We start from the raw sequence: 22,534 nt of genomic DNA on the forward strand, positions 1-22,534 counted from the left end.
CCGCTTTCTCTCTGTCCCCTCCCTCTCCCTTTCCCTCTTTCTGAAATGAATTTACAAGTTCCACCTCTAGGAGGAGGCCTACAAACTGCATTGAAAGATCCAGGCAAGCCACAACTGCTTAAGGAAGAAGAGCTGTGAAATGTCCTCCAGGTGAGCCAGAGATGTATAAGAAATCACATTAAGATTGTGGCTGAGCATGATTCCAACACATTTAAACAATGTTCACTTAGATGAAGAGAAGAGAGAACATTTTTGTCACCAATTAAAAGATTTTAGAATAAGGACTAATAACACCAGGAACTCAAATTTACAAATATGTCTAGAATTTGAGTTATAAATCCAATGGTAGAAAATATACATCCCACAGTACCGAATCTGTATACTCTCCTCATCAATATTTCTGATGCAAATACTTATTTTAAGTTTAAAGAATGCCATTTATTGCATCCCAATAAATAAAGATTCACAAAAACTCTTTGTATTCAAATGAGAAGATCTTGACATAGGAAAAAAAAAGCAGCAGTACAATTAGAGTATGTCACCACAAAGTTTCAAAAATGCAAGTCTTGTCCAGAAATGTTCATGGAGTAAAGCTCCACAAGAGACTTTTTGCAGTCTAGGCCCTTTGGCAAGTGGTCATGCCAAATAAAAAGAAAATCAGGATTCTTAGGTATAACTGGCTATTGCCAACTCTCAATATCAAATTTTAATGGATAGCCAAACCTCTATTTCTGGATATAAAGGAAAATGAAAAAATAACCTTTAAAATGGACCTGAGAATGTACAATTGCCTTTCAAAGTTTAAAGGCAAATTAATATCAGCTCCAGCCTTGGGCTTTCTGATCCCATGAAAAAATTTAACCTGTCTGTCCATGAAAAACAGGGCATGACCTACAAGATACTTTTTTAAACCATTTTGAAAAATATAGGACCAGTGGCTTCTTTGTCACAGAGTTTGACACTGTAGCCTGAGAATGGCCCACTGGCTGAAAGACAGTGGCAACAACTTGTGAACTCTTATGAGAACAAAATGTTTACTTTGAACTCCCCACATGTCCTTACTTTATTGCAGCAATAGGTGGACAGTGGCACACAATTGAGAAACTAAGTCCCTATCAGGCAGCAGTGCTGGACAATCTTGAGTGTCATCCTACAGAAAGCAAAATACTGAGTAGCAAATAGTGCCTCTCCCACTGCAAACATCAGCACAAAGGGCAGAGTCACCTGCCTGCACAGACTTGAGATGCTTTTACTAATTTGCATGTGCAAAACAGAATTTAAAAAACATGGTCAAATAACTGAAGCCAATAAAGACATGAAATACATAGATCTATTTTTTTAAGTTGTTAAATATTGTAATGCATCCCAAGAAATTAGTTGTCCACTGCAAATACATGTATCAATGGATAATAAAAGACCTAGATAGTAAAAAATATTAGGAAATAGATTCACAGTGAAGCCAAAGGTCCTTGGAAGCTTCAAGTCCCTAGGGAAAATTAACCAAGGTACAAAATAAAAATTATTCTTTTCTTGAGCCACAGTTTGTGCACCAATTTTCATGGGTTGGTCCTTTTACAACTCAAAACTGTGTTCTCCATTAGAAAATGTCTGAGCCTTATCAGGTCATGATTCAATTGGTTTGGGCTCCATTAAGTAACCTCCCACTCAATTAAGAGCAGAGGGACCAACAGTAGTTTATAAGTAAAGAGCACATGAGGCAAGAATTCAATGTCAGCACATTTTACTAAAGGGGCACTTAAGGTAAAAGGACCAAGTTTACATTGTAAAAATTGTTTGATACATTACTAGTCTGGGAGACCATGCACCTGCAGATGCAGCTGGACATGAAATCAGAGTTCCCCCTTGTCTGAATTACAGATTATGTATAGCCTTTTTGTTTTGGAGTACATTTAATTAAGTCATATTCTATTTTGTCCTTTAAACCATATATGGTAAATGATATGTTGTGAAACATGAGTGACCCACAGAGTGTCCTGATACATGATTGATTCAGAAGCATCTTGATCCAAGAGTGGTTCTAGATCAAAGGGTATCCACAACATTATCAGAGACTTAGCCTTGAATGTCTGCAAAACTCCATTGTAAATATTTCTACTAATTAAGATATGACTTCTGTAAGAACAATATAACTTACTTTTTACTTATATAAAATCTAAAAATTTGAAAAGTGAATACTATCACTTGTCTCTAACTTAATATAGTTATCATATTTCATTCTATGATTAGTTTAACCATTACATCATGTTGATAGACATTTGATTAGAACTCTATTCAGGATTGCTGCAATAGTTAAAATTTTTCTATGATTAAAGTAACAGCTGCAGCCCCATCCTGTTTTCATTTTACACAGGACTAAATTGTAACCTGCTATCTGTATCTAAGATGATTGTGAGTTTCTTGAATATTCACTTTTTTAACTGTTTAGCTTCTCCTTCATTATAATCTTCTACTATAGGACTTACAGGATATGAATCATCTGTCCCAGTTACTATAGTAAATGCTCTCCACTTTTTATCACTTAGATATTGAACTTGGGTGTTTCAAATACAATTCTGGATCAGAAGGAATAACCGATTCTTCACCATCAGAACAGAAAGCATCAGGTGTTAAATGAGAGCAGCATGGAAAGGAGTCAGCATCCTCATCAGATTCCTCAGTAGAGATAATTTCCCATGACAATAGATCTGTATTTCTTTACACCGCTTTGATAGACAATCTTGTGTACTTTGCTGTCATTGCTTGTAGGACAGATTTGTGGTCATGAACTATCTTAGCTTTGTTTCAGAAAGTCTTAATCTCTCACTCATTTTTATTCAGTTTTATTAAGATATGTTTACATACCTTACAGTCATCCACAGTGTATGATCAGTTGTTCAGAGTTGTGCCTTCATCATAGAGTTGTGTATTTATCACAATTATAAACATTTTCATTACTCAAAAAAATGAAAATAAGAATAAAAATAAAAGTAAAAATGAACACCTAAATCATCCCTATTATTCATTTAATTTTTGTCCTCATTTTTCTACTCACCTGTCCATACACTGGATAAGGGAACTGTGAGCCACAGGGTTTTCACAATCATATGGTTATACCATGTGAGCTGTCTAGTTATACAATCACCTTCAAGATTCAGTGCTACTGCTTTGCAGTTCAGCAGTTGCAGGTATTTCCTTCTAGCTATTCTGACACACCAAGAACTAAAAAGACATATCTATATAATGCATAATAATAACCTCCTGAATGACCTCTGGACTCCAGGTAGATAGAGTGGCAGCCCCACCCTTCCAAGTGCTTGCCCAGCAGCCATGGTCTCTCCAAACACTGGGGTGAAGGATCCAATATCTTCAATCACTGAGGTGATGGCCATGCTCTTACCTCCACCCTCATAAGGCATTGGGTTGGAAAGCAAACTTTTAATCAAGGGTCATTGTTTCTAATAATTTGTGATATCATATTCATCATTTATGCTTAAGATCTCATCAGAAGTACCCTTAGTGTTCATATTTCCACCAATAGTCTCTTCAAAGCAATCCAGGCCTTTTTTTTTCTTTCTCAAGAACCACATAATTCTTCTTGCTGCTTCTCATCACACAATTCAAAAGCTGTATCCAGATTTTTGTTATTTGCAGTGGCAGTTTTCTAGGCTGCTGAAAACACGTAACAAAAAATGGGAATTTATTAGCTTACAAGCTTACAGTTTTGAGGCCATGAGAATGTCCAGATTGAGTCATCAAGGCACTGCTTGCTCCCTGAATGCTGGCTGGTGGGGATCCTGGGCTCCTGCCACATGGCAAGCACATTGCAGCATCTATTGGTGTCTCTCTTCCCTTCTGGGTTTTCTTGCTCTCAGATTCTTGCTCCTGTGGCTTTCTCTCTCTTTGAATAACATTGTTTTAAAAAAGACTCCAGCGGCAACGTGCTTTTCTTGGAGCCACTTATTGCATGGTAGAGCCTGGTGCCACCACCGACTCTAGCTCCGCCGCAGCCTCCTGACGACCACTGCCTCCCCCTGCCCTGCAGCCGCTGCCACTGCCACCGCCTGTTTCACCACTGCCTTGGGACTGGCTGTATGATTAGGACACAATCTTCAATGAGTAAACATATTCCTCAGTTCTGTGGTGCTCTTGGTCACACGTTTATGGAGCTTCTGAAGGGCAGTGGAGGTTACTGCCAGGCACAGCATGACCTCTATGCAGACAAGTGAACTGTAGAAACTTGTTACTGCTCCACCAAGAAACCCCATAAGAGTGGTTAACCTGGATGCAGAAGTGCTGAATTGAGATCCGCAGAGCATTTTACAAGAGTTCTGACCTGGATGGGGTAGACCTCAGGGCACTTCTTTTATATTGCCTCAGTATTACTGGATTGAAGAGTCGCTGCTTCTTGTTAGGAGGTTCATTTCAGTTCCCTGTTCTCCCAACTTCACACTCAAAGCACTGAGAGTTTCAAGTGGAGTGTATTGAAGTAGACTTCGGTTTCTTTACATCATTTCTGTATTCAATTTTTTAAATTCCTTCATAACCCTTTTGAGTGTTTTTTAACTAAATCAACATGGCTCAAATGAACCGCCCAGCTCCTGTGGAAGTCACATACAAGAACATGAGGTTTCTTATTACACACAATCCAACCAATGCAAACTTAAGCAAATTTATAGAGGAACTTAAGAAGTACGGAGTTACTACAATAGTAAGAGTATGCGAAGCAACTTATGGCACTGTTCTTGTGGAGAAAGAAGGCAGCCATGTTCTTGATTGGCCTTTTGATGATGGTGCACCACCATGCAACCAGGTTGTTGATGATTGGTTAAGTCTTGCAGAAATTAAGTTTCATGAAGAACCTGGTTGCTGCATTGCTGTTCATTGTGTTGCAGGTCTTGGGACAGCTCCAGTGCTTGTTGCCCTAGCATTGATTGAAGGTGGATGAAATATGAAGATGCAGTACAGTTCATAAGACAAAAGCGGCGTGGAGCTTTTAACAGCAAGCAGCTTTTGTATTTGGAGAAGTACCGTCCTAAAATGCGGCTGCGCTTCAAAGACTCCAATGGTCACAGAAACAACTGCTGCATTCAATAAAACTGGGGTGCCTGACGCTATTGCCTTGGAAGTGGAACTTGAGAGAGGAAGGATCTAATTTGTGATACATATTAGCCAATGTGTTGGTGAGTAAGTCTAATGAACTTCCATAGGAATACTGAAAAGCAGTTTTACCAGGCTATGAGTTTGTCAGAATTGCAGCCTCTGTGTTTGGGTTACAATCAGCCTATTTAGACACTTAGCAAAAGATCCTTGCTGATCAGCTTTTAAAGTGGGCTTATCATTTGTAACAATTGACCTTTCCTGAAATCATGCAGTATTGAGTTATAAGTCTTCTTTAAATCTTTTCCCATGCCAGAATCTTATCAATGCATAAAAAATTTAACAAGATTAGGTGCCAAAATACCCAGCACAATACTTGTATTATATTTTTAGTATCATACAGAACTTTAAGTCCCAGGAACTATGAACATTCTAGACTTTATGTGGTTCATTCCTTCAGTCATTTCAAACACTGAAACTAGGGCCTGTGTAGTTATTTGCCTGTTCACTTGGTTTGCGTCTCCCACATTCGTACCAGTAAGCATCACGTTTGCTCAGCCATGGAATTTTGTTGGATTTTAACGTCATGTCTATAAATCTCATTTTGTGATGTTAGAGAAAACCTCCGTTTTGAAAATCTACATTGTACAGAAGCACATGTCTTTAATGTCTCCAGACAAAAAAAGCCTTACAGTTAATTTAATGTTTGCACTTTTGGTTGCAACTAAACCAGGAGGGCCTGACAAATGAATGGGAGGGGGGCTGTTAAATATTTTAGTAAAATGTTGCTTTTGTCTTGTGCAGAACATTTAGAATATGCTCTTTAATTTAGTAAAGATTTTTTTTAAAGGTAGAGATGCTTTGTTACGGTAGCTACAATTCTTAATCAAAATTTCTGAAATTCTTATAAATTTTTCCCATGTCTATTGGAAGCTGTTTACCAACCATTATTTTTGTTCAAAGTGTGGTTTTTTTTCTTTCTCTTCCCAACCTCTATTGCAAAAAAAGAAAGTAGATTTCTGCTAATGGTTCAGCAGACATCTAATATTTTATATGCTTTTTGAGCTGTGTAGCTTTATATTTGGATACTTGATAATTTGTTTTATTATGTAATTGATAAAATGGTGATGTGTATTAATGTTAGTTCAACCATATATTTATACTGTCTGGGAATGTGTGGTTATAATTCTGTGGGAGAAATAATTTGTCAGTGTTTACCAGCTTGTAAAAACCTAGTGCGAGAGCTTAAACATCTAAATAAATAATGAAATGCAAAAAAAAAAAAAAAAAAAAAAAGGCTCCAGTAAGAGGAATAAGACCCACCCTTGGCCATGTCTTAACTGAGGTAAGCTCATGAAAACCTCCTTACAATAAGTTTATACCCACAGGAATGGATTCACTTTAAGAACATGATTTTCTTATGTACATAGAGTTCCAAACAGCCACATTCTCTTTGGTTTCTTTTTAAAATTTCTAAGACTCATTGTTTTCCTCATATTTTTAGTTTTTTTTTATCTGTAGTTTCCTTCATTGCCTTGAACATTTTTAAGATCATTTTTCTGAGGCTTTGTTCCATATGTCCACATTCTCATCTTATTCATTGCTATTTTCTGGATTTTTATCCTTTTCCTTAATTTCCTATTTCTTTCTTTGTACTCTTGTTGCTCAGCGTACATTTTAATATTTTAAAATGTTAACTCTGGGATTTATTCCCTGTGATGTCTGTTTCTTGGTATTTTAACCAGCTTGTGGTAAGACACATTTTCTTGAGTTTCAGCCCCACTATCATACAGGTCTGCCCAATATAATGAAATGTGCAGGCTTTTCTGTGTCTTTCTCAGCCTATGTCTTATCCTGGGGTTTTGCTTGTTAGTTGTTTCACAGTTCTCCTAATTAGGTTGTCCCTTCTGTTTACCAGGAGATAGACCTCCATATCCCATGTGTTGGATGCCTACAGGACTTTGTCCCAGACATTCCCAGACTGTCTCTAGGTTTTCACAATTCTTTCATTGCCTCAAGCTACTTATGCTTGGAGGAGAAGTCCTTGGAGGAAGGCACATTGGAGAGAACTTTCTCAAGTCAGTTTCTCCCAGCAAAATCAGGGCCTGGGGCTCACAAAAAGGGTGCAAATCAGTTCCAAAGTGCCCTGGGGATGGGGATCAGAAATGGTGCAAAGAGTTTCTCTAACAAGTCCACAAAGCTGAGTTTTCCTGGCCTGCCCAGTAAATGCTGTCATTCAGCTTGCTCCTCTGTAGCCCTAAGGAAGTGCAACATCTTCAAATCTCTACCATGGCTGCCCCTGTTCCAGAAGGGTGGAAATAATGGCTGTCACTGCCTTTGTCCAGGGTGGGTTGAAACAATAGCTGCCCTCAGAGACAGGCTCTCAGTGATCCAAGTTAACTAATCAAAAGCCATGATCAGTGATCAGTCCTGCCCACCTCTGTTCTTGGGGAAGAGAATATTTTGTCCCTTACTGTCACCAGCAATCTAGCCAGGGACAGGACCCTGGTGGGGGTGGGCAGCTTTAGCCACCAGGCTGACAGAGTAACTAACTGTTCTTTATCATAATTTATCTGCTCTTCCCTGATGGCTGTACATTGTTCTTATAGCCTCTGGATTCTGAAAATTATTGTTTCAGAGAGTGACTGCCTGTTTAATAATTGATTTGGTGGAAGGACATTGCTGGAGCTCCCTACTCTGCCATCATCCCACTAGCCTCCTTCCTTTTCATTATTAAAATAGAAATTTTGTTGAAAGGTTAAATGAGATAACCTTTGCAACTTTGCCTAATACCTTATCTATTTCTTGCTCAGAAAGAGAAGCCTGAACTCCCTTCCCAATTCCCTTTTGCATGGAAATGTGGCCTACATTGCATTACATTACTGGAATACAATTGTGAGCTCACTATTTTATTCTTTTTATGTTAATGGATTTGCTGTCTCTATCATTTTCAAAATCTTCCTTTGTCTGGTGCTTCATTGGTCTGCAGATACTGCCTTTTTAATTTGAGGGCTACAAATTGAAAAGTAATTAGTACCATGTGGATGAGATTCCAGGAGGCTGAAATTTCCCATAGAATGAGACAAATCAAACAAAGATAATCTGTTTCCTCAAGCTCACACTCAGAAGAGATTTATGACAGAGAGAAGCCAAATTGCACGTATATAATGAAGTGGGTTCTTACTATCAGAAGGAAGAGGCACTTAATTGTTTATGGGACTGTCAAAGTTGCTAGCAGTTGTCACCATGGGGATTGACCCCTCCTGAAAAATGCTAGATGAAATGAGGAAATAAAAATATATCTTTATCAGCACCTTTGTCTTTGGCGTCATGCAGAGTTACAGACTATCTTTCTTTAATGTTAGAGAAGAAATATATTCTCCTTGGTTTCTGTCTAACTATGGGATTCATGTTGAAAACTAGTCATTAATTGTAGAATCATATAATTAAAGCATTAGATAAGGAGTCTAGAAATGTTATGTAGATTGATTTTAAGAAGCTAGGAAATAACTTTTATCTATATCCATCAACATATCCTGAAATGTGACCTGTCATTGAAAGGACACACTCATAGGACTTTAAAACAACAAAAAAGATTTAATTTATCCCTCTTACCACCCAGAAAAATGACTGTTCTGAATTTGCCCAGCAGGTTAACTAGGGATGGGGAAGGCCTTCAATATACTACCCCCTCCTTCTATGGTTTTGTCTTGGGCTGATACTTCAAAATAAGAAACCATTTTACAAACATAAATGTAGTTGAAATGGACACCTATTTGTTATCACCCCAGCCCTGTTAACATTTTTGGGAATAGGCAGTTCCTCCGCCTAACTGCATGGATTAGAGGGAGCCACAGTATTTGTACAGTACAATCATAGATTTCTGGCCACAACTGATATGCTGAAAGGTGGGCACATAAACCAAATAGTCAAACCAATCATTTCCATAAGAATGTGGAATAAGGTCCAAAAAAGTAACATTCCTCACTCTGAGACAAATAGCAGTGAGTGCACAAAAGGCTGTCTTCAATGCCAGATACTGAGGCATTCACACAGCCCTTTCCTGCCACACTTCACTGTGTGGTTCTCACTGCTGTATCTGCAGCTGCTTTTGTTGTTTTTTTTTTTTTTTTTAAAGAACTAGTCTGCCTCCAAATGCCAACCCACAGTCTCCTCACACCTCAGTATGACTGCTGGACATTCAACAGGCTCACTCACTCATTTCAGAATGCAGACTCCCAGTTTCATCAAGTGCATGGTCCCTGTGGATTTAGCAGACCTTTTCCAGCTGGTGCATTGCTGGAACTGGTGTTCTGGGACACTTTCTGTGCTCTATCTAGTATTATTCATGGAGGTGCTTTTTTGCCCTTGTCTCTCTTAGCCACCACTTTAGGTTATCCCTGACACCAATCTTAAAGTCTTTCAAAACATCAAGGAAAATGGAACACTACCTAATAAATTTTATAAAGATTCTATCACTCTAATATGAAAACCAGGTAAAGGTGCTAAAAGAAAGGAAAACTGCAGGCTAATCTCCCTAATGAATATAGATGTAAAAATTCTCAGCAAAATCCTTGCAAATCAAATCCATATACATATTAAAAAAATCATACACCATGACCAGGTGGGGTTCATTCCAGGCATACAAGGATGGTTCAACATAAGAAAATCAATCGATGTATTACAACACATTAACAAATCAAAAGGGAAAAATCAAATGATCATCTCAACAGATGCTGAAAAGCATTTGACAGAATCCAACATCACTTCTTGATAAAAAACACTTCAAAAGGTAGGAATTGAAGGAAACTTCCTCAATATGATAAAGAGCATATATGAAAATCTCACAGCCAGCATAATACTCAATGGCAAGAGACTGAGAGCCTTCCCTCTGAGATCAGAAATGAGACAAGGATGCCCGCTGTCACCACAGTGACATTGTTCTAGAAGTACTAGGCAGGGCAATCTGTCAAGAAAATGAAATAAAAGGCATCCAATTGGAAAGAAAGAGGTAAAACTGTCATTATTTGCAGATGACATGATCTGTTACCTGGAAAACCCTGAGTAATCAAAGTCACATCTACTAGAGGTAATAAACAAATTTAGCAAAATAGCAGGATACAAGATTAATGCATATAAGTCAGTAATGTTCCTATACACTAGAAATGACCACACTGAAGAGACACTCAAGGAAAAGATACCATTTTCAATAGCAACTAAAAAAATCAGGTACCTAGGAATAAACTCAACCAAATGTAAAAGACCTATACAAAGAAAACTACACAACTCTACAAAAAAAAAAGGGGGACCTAATAAGATGGAAAAATATTCCATGATCATGAATGGGAAGGCTAAATGTCATTAAGATGTCAATTCTACCAAACTCATCTACAGATTCAATGTAATCCCTATCAAAATTCCAAAAACCTACAGCACAGACTTGGAAAAGCTAGTTATCAAATTGATCTGGAGGGGGGAAATGCCTCAAATAGCTAAAGCCATTCTAAAAAAGAAAAACAAAATGGGAGGACTTACACTCCCTGATTTTGAAGCTTATTATAAAGCCATTGTTCTAGTTTGCTAATGCTGCCAGAATTCAAAACACCAGAGATGGATTGGCTTTTATAAAAGTGGTTTATTTGGTTACACAGTTACAGTCTTATGGCCATAAAGTGTCCAAGGTAACACACCAGCAATCATGTACCTTCACTGGAGGATGGCCAGTGGCGTTCGGATAACCTCTGTTAGCTGGGAAGTCACGTGGCTGGCATCTGCTCCAAAGTTCTGATTTCAAAATGGCTTTCTCCCAGGACATTCTTTTCTAGGCTACAGTTCCTCAAAAATGTCACTCTTAGTTGCACTTGGGATATTTGTCCTCTCTCAGCTTGTCTGGAGCAAGAGTCTGCTTTCAACAACCATCTTCAAACTGTCTCTCATCTGCAGCTCCTGTGCTTTCTTCAAAGCGACCCTCTTGGCTGTAGCTCCAATTCAAAATGTCACTCAGAGCTGCACTGAGTTCCTTCTGTTACGTCAGCTCATTTATATGGCTCCAGTGATCAACTTAGACCCACCCCCAAATGGGTGGGGCAACACCTCCATGGAAATTACCCAGAGTCATCACCCACAGCTGGGTGGGGTGCATCTCCAAAGAAACACTCAATGAAATCTAATCAAAAGTGATAAAGTCTGCCCACACAAGATTAAATCAAAGATAATGGCATTTGGGGGACACAATGCATTCAAAGTGGCACAGCCATAGTAGTTAAAACAGCATGGTACTGGCACAAAAATAGACATGTTTATCAATAGAATTGAATTGAGAATTCAGAGATAAACCCCCAGATCTATGGTTGACTGATCTTTGATAAGGCCCCCAAAACCACTGAACTGGGACATAGTCTTTTCAACAAATGTTGCTTGGAGAGCTGGATGCCCATATCCAAAAGAATGAAAGAGGATCACTAACTTACACCCTAAACAAAAATTAATTCAAGATTGATTGAAAACCTCAACATAAGAGACAGTACCACAAAACTCCTAGAGGATAATGTAGGGAAACTTCTTCAGGGCCTTGTATTAAGAGGTCACTTCCTAGACCTTATATCCAAAGGAGAAGCAACAAAAGAAAAACTAGATAAATGGGTACTCCTCAAACTTAAAAGCTTCTGCACCTCAAAGGAATTTGTCAAAATGTTGAAGAGGCGGACAACTCAATGGGAAAACATATTTGGAAACCATATATCTGACAAAAGACTATCTTACACATATAAAGAAATCCTACAACTCAATGACAATAGTACAGACAGCCCAATTATAAAATGGGCAAAAGATATGAAAAGACAGTTCTCTGAAGAGGAAATACAAATGGCCAAGAAACACATGTAAAAATGTTCAGCTTCACTAGCTATTAGAGAGATGCAAATTAAGACCACAATGAGATACCATCTAACACCGGTTAGAATGGCTGCCATTAAACAAACAGGAAACTACAAATGCTGGAGGGGATGTGGAGAAATTGGAACTCTTATTCATTGTTGGTGGGACTGTATAATGGTTCAGCCACTCTGGAAGTCAGTCTGGAGGTTCCTTAGAAAACTATTCATAGAGTTACCCTTCGATCCAGCAATTGCACTTCTTGGTATATACCTGGAAGATCTGAAAGCAGTGACAAAAGAGATATCTGCACGCCAATGTTCATAGCAGCATTATTCACAATTGCCAAGAGATGGAAACAACCCAAATGTCCTTCAACAGATGAGTGGATAAATAAAATGTGGCATATTCACACTATGGTGTACTATTCAATAGTAAGGAATGATGTCATGAAACATATGACAACATGGATGAACCTTGGAGACATAATGCTGAGTGAAATAAGACAGACACAAAAAGAGAAATACTGTACGTTACCTCTAATGTGAACACTGAAAAATGTAAAATAAATGGTTTATAATGTAGAATGTAGGGGATCTAGTGATAGCAATTAGTGAAGGGGGAATGATAATCTAATAACAGTTAAGTTATTGTGGGTAAATTTAACATTCTGGAAATGCTCAGGAATGACTGTGGCTTGTTAATTTCTGGTGGGTATGGTAGGAAAAAGTTCACAGAAATATAGTTATCTTAGGTTATCTGTTTTTCTTATTCCTTTTCTGGGTTATATTCTGTATATTTTCTTGGGGTAGAATAGGAACGTTTGAAGTAATTCTAGGATATTTTTTATTCTAGGACATTTGTTTTTTCTTATTCCTTTCCTTTGTTTTTATTTGAAATGGTTTTTTATTGTCTTTTTAAAAAATTTTTTAGAAATTTAATTTGAAAAAAGAAACAATGAAAAAATATGCAGAGCCCCCCTGAGGAACTGGTGGAGAATGTTGTGATCTTGGGCTTCCTCCCATGGATGGTTGCTAATGTTCTCACAATCATTGAGGACTAGTAGGTTGGTATACCAAACCCTCTGTCATGGGACTTGCCTTTAAGGAGCCTGTTACAGCAAAGAAGCTAGGCCTGCTTGTAATTGTGACTGAGTCTCCCCCTGAATCACTGTTTGTTGCTCAGATGTGGCCCTCTCACTCTAAGCCACCCCAGCAGGTGATCTCACTGCCCTGTCCACTATGTGGGACCTAACTCCCAGGGGTGTAAATCTCCCTTTCAATGCAGGATATGACTTCTGGGGATGAATCTCAACCCAGCACTGTCAGATTGCAAGCATCTTCTTGACCAAAATGGGGATGCAAAATGAAATGAAATAAAGCTTCAGTGGTGAGAGAATTCAAATGGAGTTGAGAGATCACTCTGATGGGCATTCTTATGCACTACCTAAATAACACATTTTAGGTTTTAATGTATTGGAATGCCTAGAAGTAAATACCTTAAACTATCAAACCCCAACCTAGTGGCCTTGATTCTAGAAGATGATTGTTTGGGAATGTACCTTACAGGGGATGACAGGGTGATTTTGAAAACCTTGTGGATCACACTTCTTTAATCCACTATATGGACTGATGAGTAGAAAAATGGGGGCAAAAAACTAAAGGAAAAATAGAGTGGAAGTGGGGGGACAATTTGGGTGTTCTTTAGTCACTTTTTTTTATTCTTATCACTTTTTCTGGTACAAGGAAAATGTCAAAAAAATTAGGTCATGGTCATCAATGAACAACTATGTGATGGTAAAGTGATCAATTGATTATATATTTGGGATGATTTTATGGTGTGTGAATAACTCAATAAAAAAGTAAATGAACAATGGGGGGAGAAGGGGAATATGATGATTTGGATGTTCTTTTTTTAATTTTTATTGTATTCTTTGGAGTAATGAAAACTATCAGAGGTTCATTGTGGTGATGAAAGAACAACTCTATGATGATACTGTGACCAACTGACTGCACACTTTGAATGGTCGTATGTTATGTGATTATATTTCAACATAATTGCATTAAAAAAAAACAGATCTCAATCTCTATTCAAGATTCTATGTAGTTATGGTGTTTGAATAAACTAACCATAGAAGTTAAATTATATACTGTGCTACAGAAAATATAGAATTTACACCAAATGTAAATTTCTTCCATTGGTCTCACATGGAAGTTGAAGTTTTAAAATATAACCAATTTCCTCCTTTACCATTTAGTCTGATATACCTTAGTCCTAACCAAGTACATTTCATTCATATCTGTAATTGAAATATGGTCTCTTTTTCAGCTTCTATAATGGTTGCTAATTCTTCCTTTTCTCTGTGCATCATCTAGATTTCCTTTAGTTCTAGGCTCAGGTTTTCCCTTAGCTCATTGAACTTATTTAGAAGATATGGCTTAAGGTCTTTGATTTTTTGTTCCAATGTCTGTGCTTCACTTGTGGTTTAATATTTTTTTTCCTTTCAATGAGCCATTCTTCCTGTTTTTGTATGTCTTGAAATCTTTGTTTGAAGTCTAGACATTTGAATATTTTGATGTGTAATTCTGGCAGGCAGATTCTCCCTCCAATCTAAAGTTTTAGTGTAGATTGGATGCATGTTGAGTCTTTCTTGAACACATAGCCCAGTTTATACTAAAATTTTAGAACATCCCATGGTGAACAGTTAGCTTCTTCTCAGGTTCTCTTGGTGTCTGTTTCTTTCCCAAGAGACGCATGGCAACTTTCAGGTTTACCCAATATGTACAATTCTCACCTCCAAAAGGAGTTTCTTTCCCCAGTTTCTCTTCCCAGGGCCCTCAGCTGGGCTCTTTGTCTTATTACAGTTGTTCAGTCCCAGAATCTCTGGTAAACTCAGCTCCACTCCAAGTCTTGATTTCAACAATCTGATCTTGCTTTCAGCACAGGTTTTTCTCTTTGTCTCCAATCCCACTTTCTGCACTGCTGCTCTGCCTCAGTTAAATACTAGATTTAGGGACACAGACATGTAAGTTTGCATGGACACTGTTACCACTGATATACAAAGAAACCCAATAATATTGTTTCAGTGCACCAATAATTAGGTCCAGCACAAAGTTGAATATCACTGGTGACAGTGGGTATCCTTATGTTTTTCCACATCTCAGAAGGAAATCTTTCAGTCTTTCACCCCTGAGTATATTAGCTCTAATTTTTTCATATATGCCCTTTTTCATGTTAAGGGAATTTCCTTGCATTCCTATTTCTCTAAGAGATTTTATCAAGAAAGGTTCTGGATTTTATCAAGTGTCTTTTTGCATCAATAGAGATGATCATGAGGTTTTGTCCCTTCAATTTGTTATTGTGGTGTAATATAAATTTATTTTCTTGTGTTGAATGACTATGGCATACTTGGAAAAAAACCCACTTGAATGCAGGGTATAATTCTTTTAATGTGCTCTTGGATTTGATTTGCAAGTATTTTGTTCAGGATTTGTGCATGTATATTTTTTACAAAAATTGGTCTGTAATTTTCTTTTCTTGAAATATCTTTATTTAGCTTTGGTATCAGGGTAATGTTGGATTCATAGAAGAAGTTAGGTCGTGTCATCTTCTCAATTTTTTGGAAGAGCTTGAGCAGGATTGGTGTTAATTCTTCTTGGAATGATTGGTAGAATTCACCTGTGAAGTCATCTGTTCTTGGGATTTTCTTTATTGGGAAGATTGTGATGACTGATTCAATCTTTTTATTTCTAATAAGTCTGCTGAGGACTTCTGTTTCTTCTAGAGTCAGTCTAGGTGGCTGTGCCAGTTTGGATCTCCCAAATGCCATGTAATGCAATCTTGTGGGGGCAGACATACTCATGTTGATTAGGTTGGAACCTTTGGATTAGGTTGTTTCCATGGAGATGTGACCCACCCAACTGTGGGTAATACTATGATTAGATTATTTCCATGGAGTTGTGGCCCTGCCTATTTAGTGTGGGTCTTATTTTCCTGGAGCAGCATAAAAGCCCAGACAGAAGGAGATCTGTGCTGCAGCGAAGAGAGACATTTTGGAAATGGCCACTGAAAGTAGGCTTTTGCTAGTCCAGAGGTTGCCTGGGAGAAACTAAGAGAACACTTGAAACCAGAACTCCAGAGCAGATGCCAGCCATGTGCCTGTGCCTTCCCAGCTAAAGGAGGTTTTCCAGATGCCATCATTGTTCCTCAGTGAAGGTAACCTTCTGTTGATGCCTTGGTTGGACACTTTTGGCCTTAGGACTATAACTTTGTAAGCAAATAAGCCCCCTTTATATAAGCCAATCCGTTTCTGGTATATTGCATAACAGCAGCATTAGCAAACCAGAATAGTGACTCATGTGTTTATAGCAATTTCTTCATTTCATCTACATTGTCTAATTTGTTGGCATAAACTTGTTCATAGAATCTATGACTCTTGTTCAGTCTGTGTGATTAGCAGTAATGTCTCCCCTCTCATTTTTTATTTTACTTATTTACATCATCTCTCTTTTTGTCTTTGTCAGTCTAGCTAAGGTTTTGTCAATTTTGTTGATCCTCTCAAAGAACCAAATTTTTGCTTTGTTAATTTTCTCTATTGTTTAATTAATTCTCATTTTCATTTATTTCTGCTCTAATCATTGTTATTTCTTTCCTACTATTTGCTTTGGAATTAGGTTTCTCTGCTTTTTCTAACTCCACCCACCCCCAGGTGTGCAATTAGATCTTTGATTTTAGCTCTTTCTTCTGTTTTAATGTAAGAAATTAGGGCTACAAATTTCCTTCTCAGCATTGCCTTTACTGTATACTATAAGTTTTGACATGCTGTGTTCTCATTTTCATTTGTCAAGTATTTCCTTATTTTTCTTGCAGTGTCTTCTTTGACCCACATATTGTTTAAGAGGGTGTTGTTTAATGTCCATATATTTGTGAATTTCCCAGTTCCCCATATATTATTGCTTTCCAGCTTCATTCCATTACAGTCAGTGAAAGTACTTTGTATAATTTGAATATTTTTAAATTAATTGATACTTGTTTTCTGACCCAATATGTAGTCTATCCTGGAGAATGTCCCAATGACACTTGAGAAGAATATATAGCTTTCTGCATTGGGGTGTAATGTTCTGCATATATCTATTAGGTCTAATTCCTTTCTCATATTACACAAGATCTCAGTTTCCTTATTTATACAGTCTATATGCTCTATGTATTGAGAGTGGTGCACTGAATTCTACAACTATTATTGTTGTGACATCTATTTCTCCCATCAGTTTTTTATAAATGCAGTTTTATTGAGATATATTAACACACCATAAAATTGATCCAAAGTATACCACCTATGGCTCACAGTATCATCACATAGCTGTGCAATCATCACCACAATCAATTTTAGAATATTTTCATTACCACAAGAATAATAACACAAAATAAAAATAGAAAAGAAAACCTAAAATATGCCATATCCCCTTGCGCCCATTATTGATCCATAGTGTTGATGTACGTTTGTCAATGTTGATGAAAGAATATTAAGATATTACTCTTAATTTTAGTCCATAATTTGCAATAGGTCTATTTTCTCCTTAATGACCCCCATTATTAACTCTTATAATAGTGTTGTACATTTTTTCTTGTTCATGTCAACTTTTTTTTACACTTGTAAAAAAAGTCATTGTCTACCACAATATTCACTCTGTTACACATTCCCATGATTTAATCTCTAGCTTCCCTTCTGGTAAAATACATAACCGTAAATTACCCCTTTAAACCATGTTCACCCAAAATTCAACCCGAATAATTATACTCATAATGTGCTACCATCACCTCTATCATTTTCCAAATATTTAATATCAACTTAGTTAAACATCTTTCAACATCTCACCATTCTCTAGCCTCAGTCTATCCCCTGGTAACATGTATTCTACATTTTATGTCTATGAATTTACATATTATAATTAACTCATGCTAGTGAAATCATACAATATTTGTCTTTCATGTCTGACATTTCACTTAACAAAATGTACTCAAGTTTCATCCATGTTTTCACATGCTTCATTCCTTCTTGCCATTGAATAATATTCCATCTTATGTATATACCACACTTTGTTTCTCCATTCATTTGTTGATGGAAAATTTGGTTGTTTCCACCTTTCAACAATTGTGAATAATGCTACTATGAGCTTCAGTGTGAAAATGTCTGTTTGAGTCCCTGCTTTCATATCTTCAGGGTATATACCAAGAAAGAGGATTGTGGGGTTGTAAGTCAAACCTATACCTAGCTCCCTGATGAACCACCAAACCATCTTCCACAGTGGTTATACCATTATACATTCCTACCAGCAGGGAATAAGTTTTCATATTTCTCCACATCCTGTAGTTTCCTGTTTGTTTAATATCACCAATTCCAGTATTTGTGAGAAGATAGCTCATTGTGGTTTCAATTCACATTTCACTAATAGCTTGTGAACCTGAGCATCTTTCCATGTGCATTTTAGCCATTTTATTTCCTTTTTGGAAAAAGGTCTATTCATGACTTCTGACCATTTTAAATTGGGTTGTTATCTTTTTACTGTTGAGCTGTAGGATTTCTTTTTATATTCTGTATATCAATCCCTTATCAGATATGTCATTTCCAAATATTTTCTCCAATCAAGTCAGCTGCCTTTTCACCCTTTTGACAAAGTCCTTTTGAAGCATAGAAGTATTCTATTTTGAGAAGGTCTCCCTTACCTATTTTTTCTTTCATTATTTGTACTTTGAATTGAAGGTCTAGGAAACTACCTCTTTTCACTAAACCTTGAAGATGTTTCCCTATACTTTCTTCTAGGAGTTTTCAGTGCTGGCTCTTATATTGAGGACTTGGATCAATTCTGAATTACTTTTTATACAGGGTGTGAGTTAGGGGTCCTCCTTCATTCTTTTGAATATGGATATCCAGTTATCCAAATACTCTTTTTAACTCTTTTTCCATGGCTCTAGCTCCTTTACCTGGAGGTCAAAATCTAGCAGGAAGGTCACCCCAGAAATGACATTCCCAAATATGTATTTCCCAGCCTCAACAATGCAAAGGAACCACAAAGGTGGTGCAAACCAGTTCCAAGGAACCCTGGGAAAAAGGTCAGGAGAGATCTATGATCCTTTTTGATGGCTTCCCAAAGCAGCATTTCCTTGCCAGTCAAGCAGATGGTGCTTCTCAGCAGCCAGTTTCACAGTCTTGTGGAGGCACTCTTTCTTTAAGTCTCCACTACCTTCACCCCTTTCAGGGATGGGCTTGAAACCATGGCCACAGTGGTCCCTGGCTGAGTGAGCAAAAAGAGCAATTTTGAGCCAGAAACCAGTGATTTAATCTGTCACTCCAACCTGTGATCAGTACTTGGCCATTACCCAACATCCTGCCCCAGGTTCTTAGGGGAGAGGACTTCCACATCTTTCTCCAGCTACAGTGAGAGGCCATATCACAAGAAGGCTTACCTTGACAGGTACAGACACTGGAGCCACCACACAGTGAATAACTCAAATTCTTTACTGCAGTTTCTCAGACTCTTAGTCCCACTCATCTCTGGATGCTGTACAGTGCTCCCCTGGCCTCCAGAGCCCCAGAGAGTTGTTTCAGACAGCCTCTGCCTGCCCACTAGCTGTTTTACAGGAATAGTGGGTGACAGCGATCTCTAATTTGCAATCTCCCCAGGGATCACTTCACCCACATTTTTGAAGGACTTTGCCTGATATAGAGCTCTGGGCTGGCAATTTTTCTTTTACACTAATTTAAATTTATCTTCACACACTCTCTCTCACCTCCATCATTCTGATGAGAAACAGGCATTTAGTCTTCTTGATACTGTTTGTACACGACAAGTTGCTTCGCCCTTATCACTTTCAGGGTTCTCTCTTTATCTGTAGCCTTCAACAGGTTGAATGTGATTTGGAATGCTTTTACCCTGTTTGGAATTTCATGAACTTCCTTGATTTGCATATTCAGGCCCTCCATCATATTTCAAATGTTTTCAGCCATTATTTCTTCAAATGGTCTTTCTGCATCTTCAACTTTCCTTCTCCTTCTGGCATTCCCACAATGCATATTTTGTACTCTCCTTCTTGCCCCAACACATCCCTTGTACTCTGCACAATTTTTTTCATTTTATTCCTATCTGCTCTTCAGACTGAATGACTTCAATAGCCCTTCTTTTTAGTTTGATGATTTTTCCTTCTGACTATTAAATCTGATGTTTAGTATATTTAGTCTACTTGCAATGCTCATTGTCTGAGAAACTTCAGCAGAAGTTCACAGTAATCACAGAGAAGATGTACCATTCTGTGAGTGGCAACCAGTCATGCCCAATTACCTCTATCCTTGTCCAATAGCCTCTAACTCAGAGTGGCCTCAGTGACAGAGATGAAGGTTAGCATGGGCTGAGGAATCCAGACTTACCCTCATCAACACAGATATGGTTTTAGTCACTGGTGAGTGCCCAACCTCCCCAAATCAGAGGATGATCCTGAACACTCAATGTACCAGAATACATTGGGGGTATCTGTCAGCCACCTGGTGAAAAGTTGACTACATAAAATGCTGGAAAAACATTTTCTTTATTTAAAATCTCATTTTAAATTCAACTCTGATCTGGCATGAGAGAAATGAATTAATTTATCCTCAAAGTGAAAAATAACAGGGACCTTCTTGGGTAAAGGAGTTCAAATGCCAGATGCAGTTTTGGCAGTCTGCCAATACAGAAGAACTTGAGCTTCTATATTTGTGAAGTAGATTTCACATGAAGATTAAGCCCAAAATCCTTTCTAAGTGGAAACTCTGGTAAGAGTTTCCTGATTAAAAAAACAGTATCCTTAGAGATACAGCTGCATTCTAAAGATTCATGATGTATAAATGTACTAATCAATAATAGCTATCAAGATACAAGCTTCACCTTAACCTGGTGATACATGGTGGGAAAAACCCTCTGAATGATAAGCCAGAATGCAGTCTGAAGTCACAGCACATATGTGGTCTCAAAAACTCTAGGTAGAAAACTTAACTTAAATGGTACTGTCTTCCTTATGGCAAAATAAAGTGAAATGTAATCCCTCTGTGCCATTTTGTGTACAATATGTCCCCCAGGAAAAGCTATATTCTTTAATGTAATCCTGTGGGGGCAGATTAATATTTTTGATAAGGGTGTGACTTCCTGATTGAATGTTTCCATGGAGGTGTGGCCTCATCCTTTCAGGGTAGGTCTTGATTAGATATTGGAGTCCATTAAAAAAACCACACAGACTCAGATGCTTGCTAATGCTAATGCTAGGAGATTCAGACAGAAGGACTTTTAGCTAAGAGATGAAACCCAGAGTTTGCCCCAGGATATTCTAAGACAGGACCCCCAGGTGATTAGAGAGAAATGCCTTGGCACAAAGAACCAAGAGTGCAGAGTAGCTGAGAGAGGAGCTGGAACACAACCTGGGGTCAACAAATGGCAGCCACATGCCTTTGCAGCTAACAGAGGTTTTCTGGAAGCCACCCACTATCCTTCAATGAAGATATCATCTGGTTGAAGCCTTAGTCTGGACACTTTTATGGCCTTAGAACTGTAAATTTGTAAGTTAATAAATCTTCTTTATAAAAGCCAATCCACTTCTGGTATTTTGCATAATGGCAACATTAGCAACACAGGACACCCTCCCCCTTCCACCATGGCTTCTAAGAATTCTCACAAAAATAAGCCCACAAAGAAGACAAAACACAATAAAAAAGTTATCGCCATAGATGATAAGAAAATAAAGTATCATGACTAAGAGACAGAAGAAAATATGACAGTGGAAATAAGCCATTAAGAGTTTCCAATATTGAAAGTATTCAAACACAGATCATGAAACAACACCTTTTAATAAGTCTGAGTACATTAAATAGGCTCTTGTAAATTTATAATGGCAAAAATGTATTTCAAAAATGAAACAAATAGAACCTCTAGAGTAGAAAAATACATTGATAAAATTAAAAATATCCATGCAGTGGAACTTAGAGAACATTGGTTACAACAGAAACCAATGGCCCCTCCAGAGACAGAAATTAGTAGACCAACTAATATCCATGGATTTCCCCATGTCTCACACTTGTTCTATGTCCCAGCAATTACAGTACAAGCATTCTCTACCAGAATGTTTCTTTCCCACAGCACAACAGAACTTCACTGGCTCACTTAAGTGATTTCTTCATCCCAGTGGCTTTGTTTCTTTGATAATAGACATATACAAATATCTCCATTCTGGAAACTCAAGGAATTGAAACAGATATGTAATTACAGTTTGGATGATGTATTTGGAGCTATGAGGTACTTCCAATTCATATGAGAAGGGTGATAAGGCAGTGAACAGAAATAGAAATGTTGGCACTGGGGAAGACCATGTGGGGATGATTCAATGAACGTTCTTATTCATTCTGTTACTCCATCATTTGCTCCTCTTGGAAACTCAGCTCTTGGCATGAGTGCCCCCATGCTTGACATAAACACAAATTGACACTGGCTACATGACTATGGTATATTATAAGTGGAGATAGCTGTGTTACTTCTTTCTATATGAT

General features: G+C 37.8%; 1 protein-coding gene and 1 pseudogene across 1 annotated transcript in view; both read left to right on the plus strand.

Annotated features, from left to right (window-relative positions):
* The window catches only part of LOC119520540 (zinc finger protein 596-like), a 344,477-nt gene that overhangs the window by 51,342 nt on the left and 270,601 nt on the right, over positions 1-22,534 (plus strand). The gene's annotated exons all lie outside the window — the stretch shown is intronic.
* On the plus strand, positions 4,574-5,155 carry LOC119520547 (annotated as a pseudogene).

This window comes from Choloepus didactylus, chromosome 25 (genome assembly GCF_015220235.1).
Source record: "Choloepus didactylus isolate mChoDid1 chromosome 25, mChoDid1.pri, whole genome shotgun sequence".
NCBI classification, from domain to species: Eukaryota; Metazoa; Chordata; class Mammalia; order Pilosa; family Megalonychidae; genus Choloepus; species Choloepus didactylus.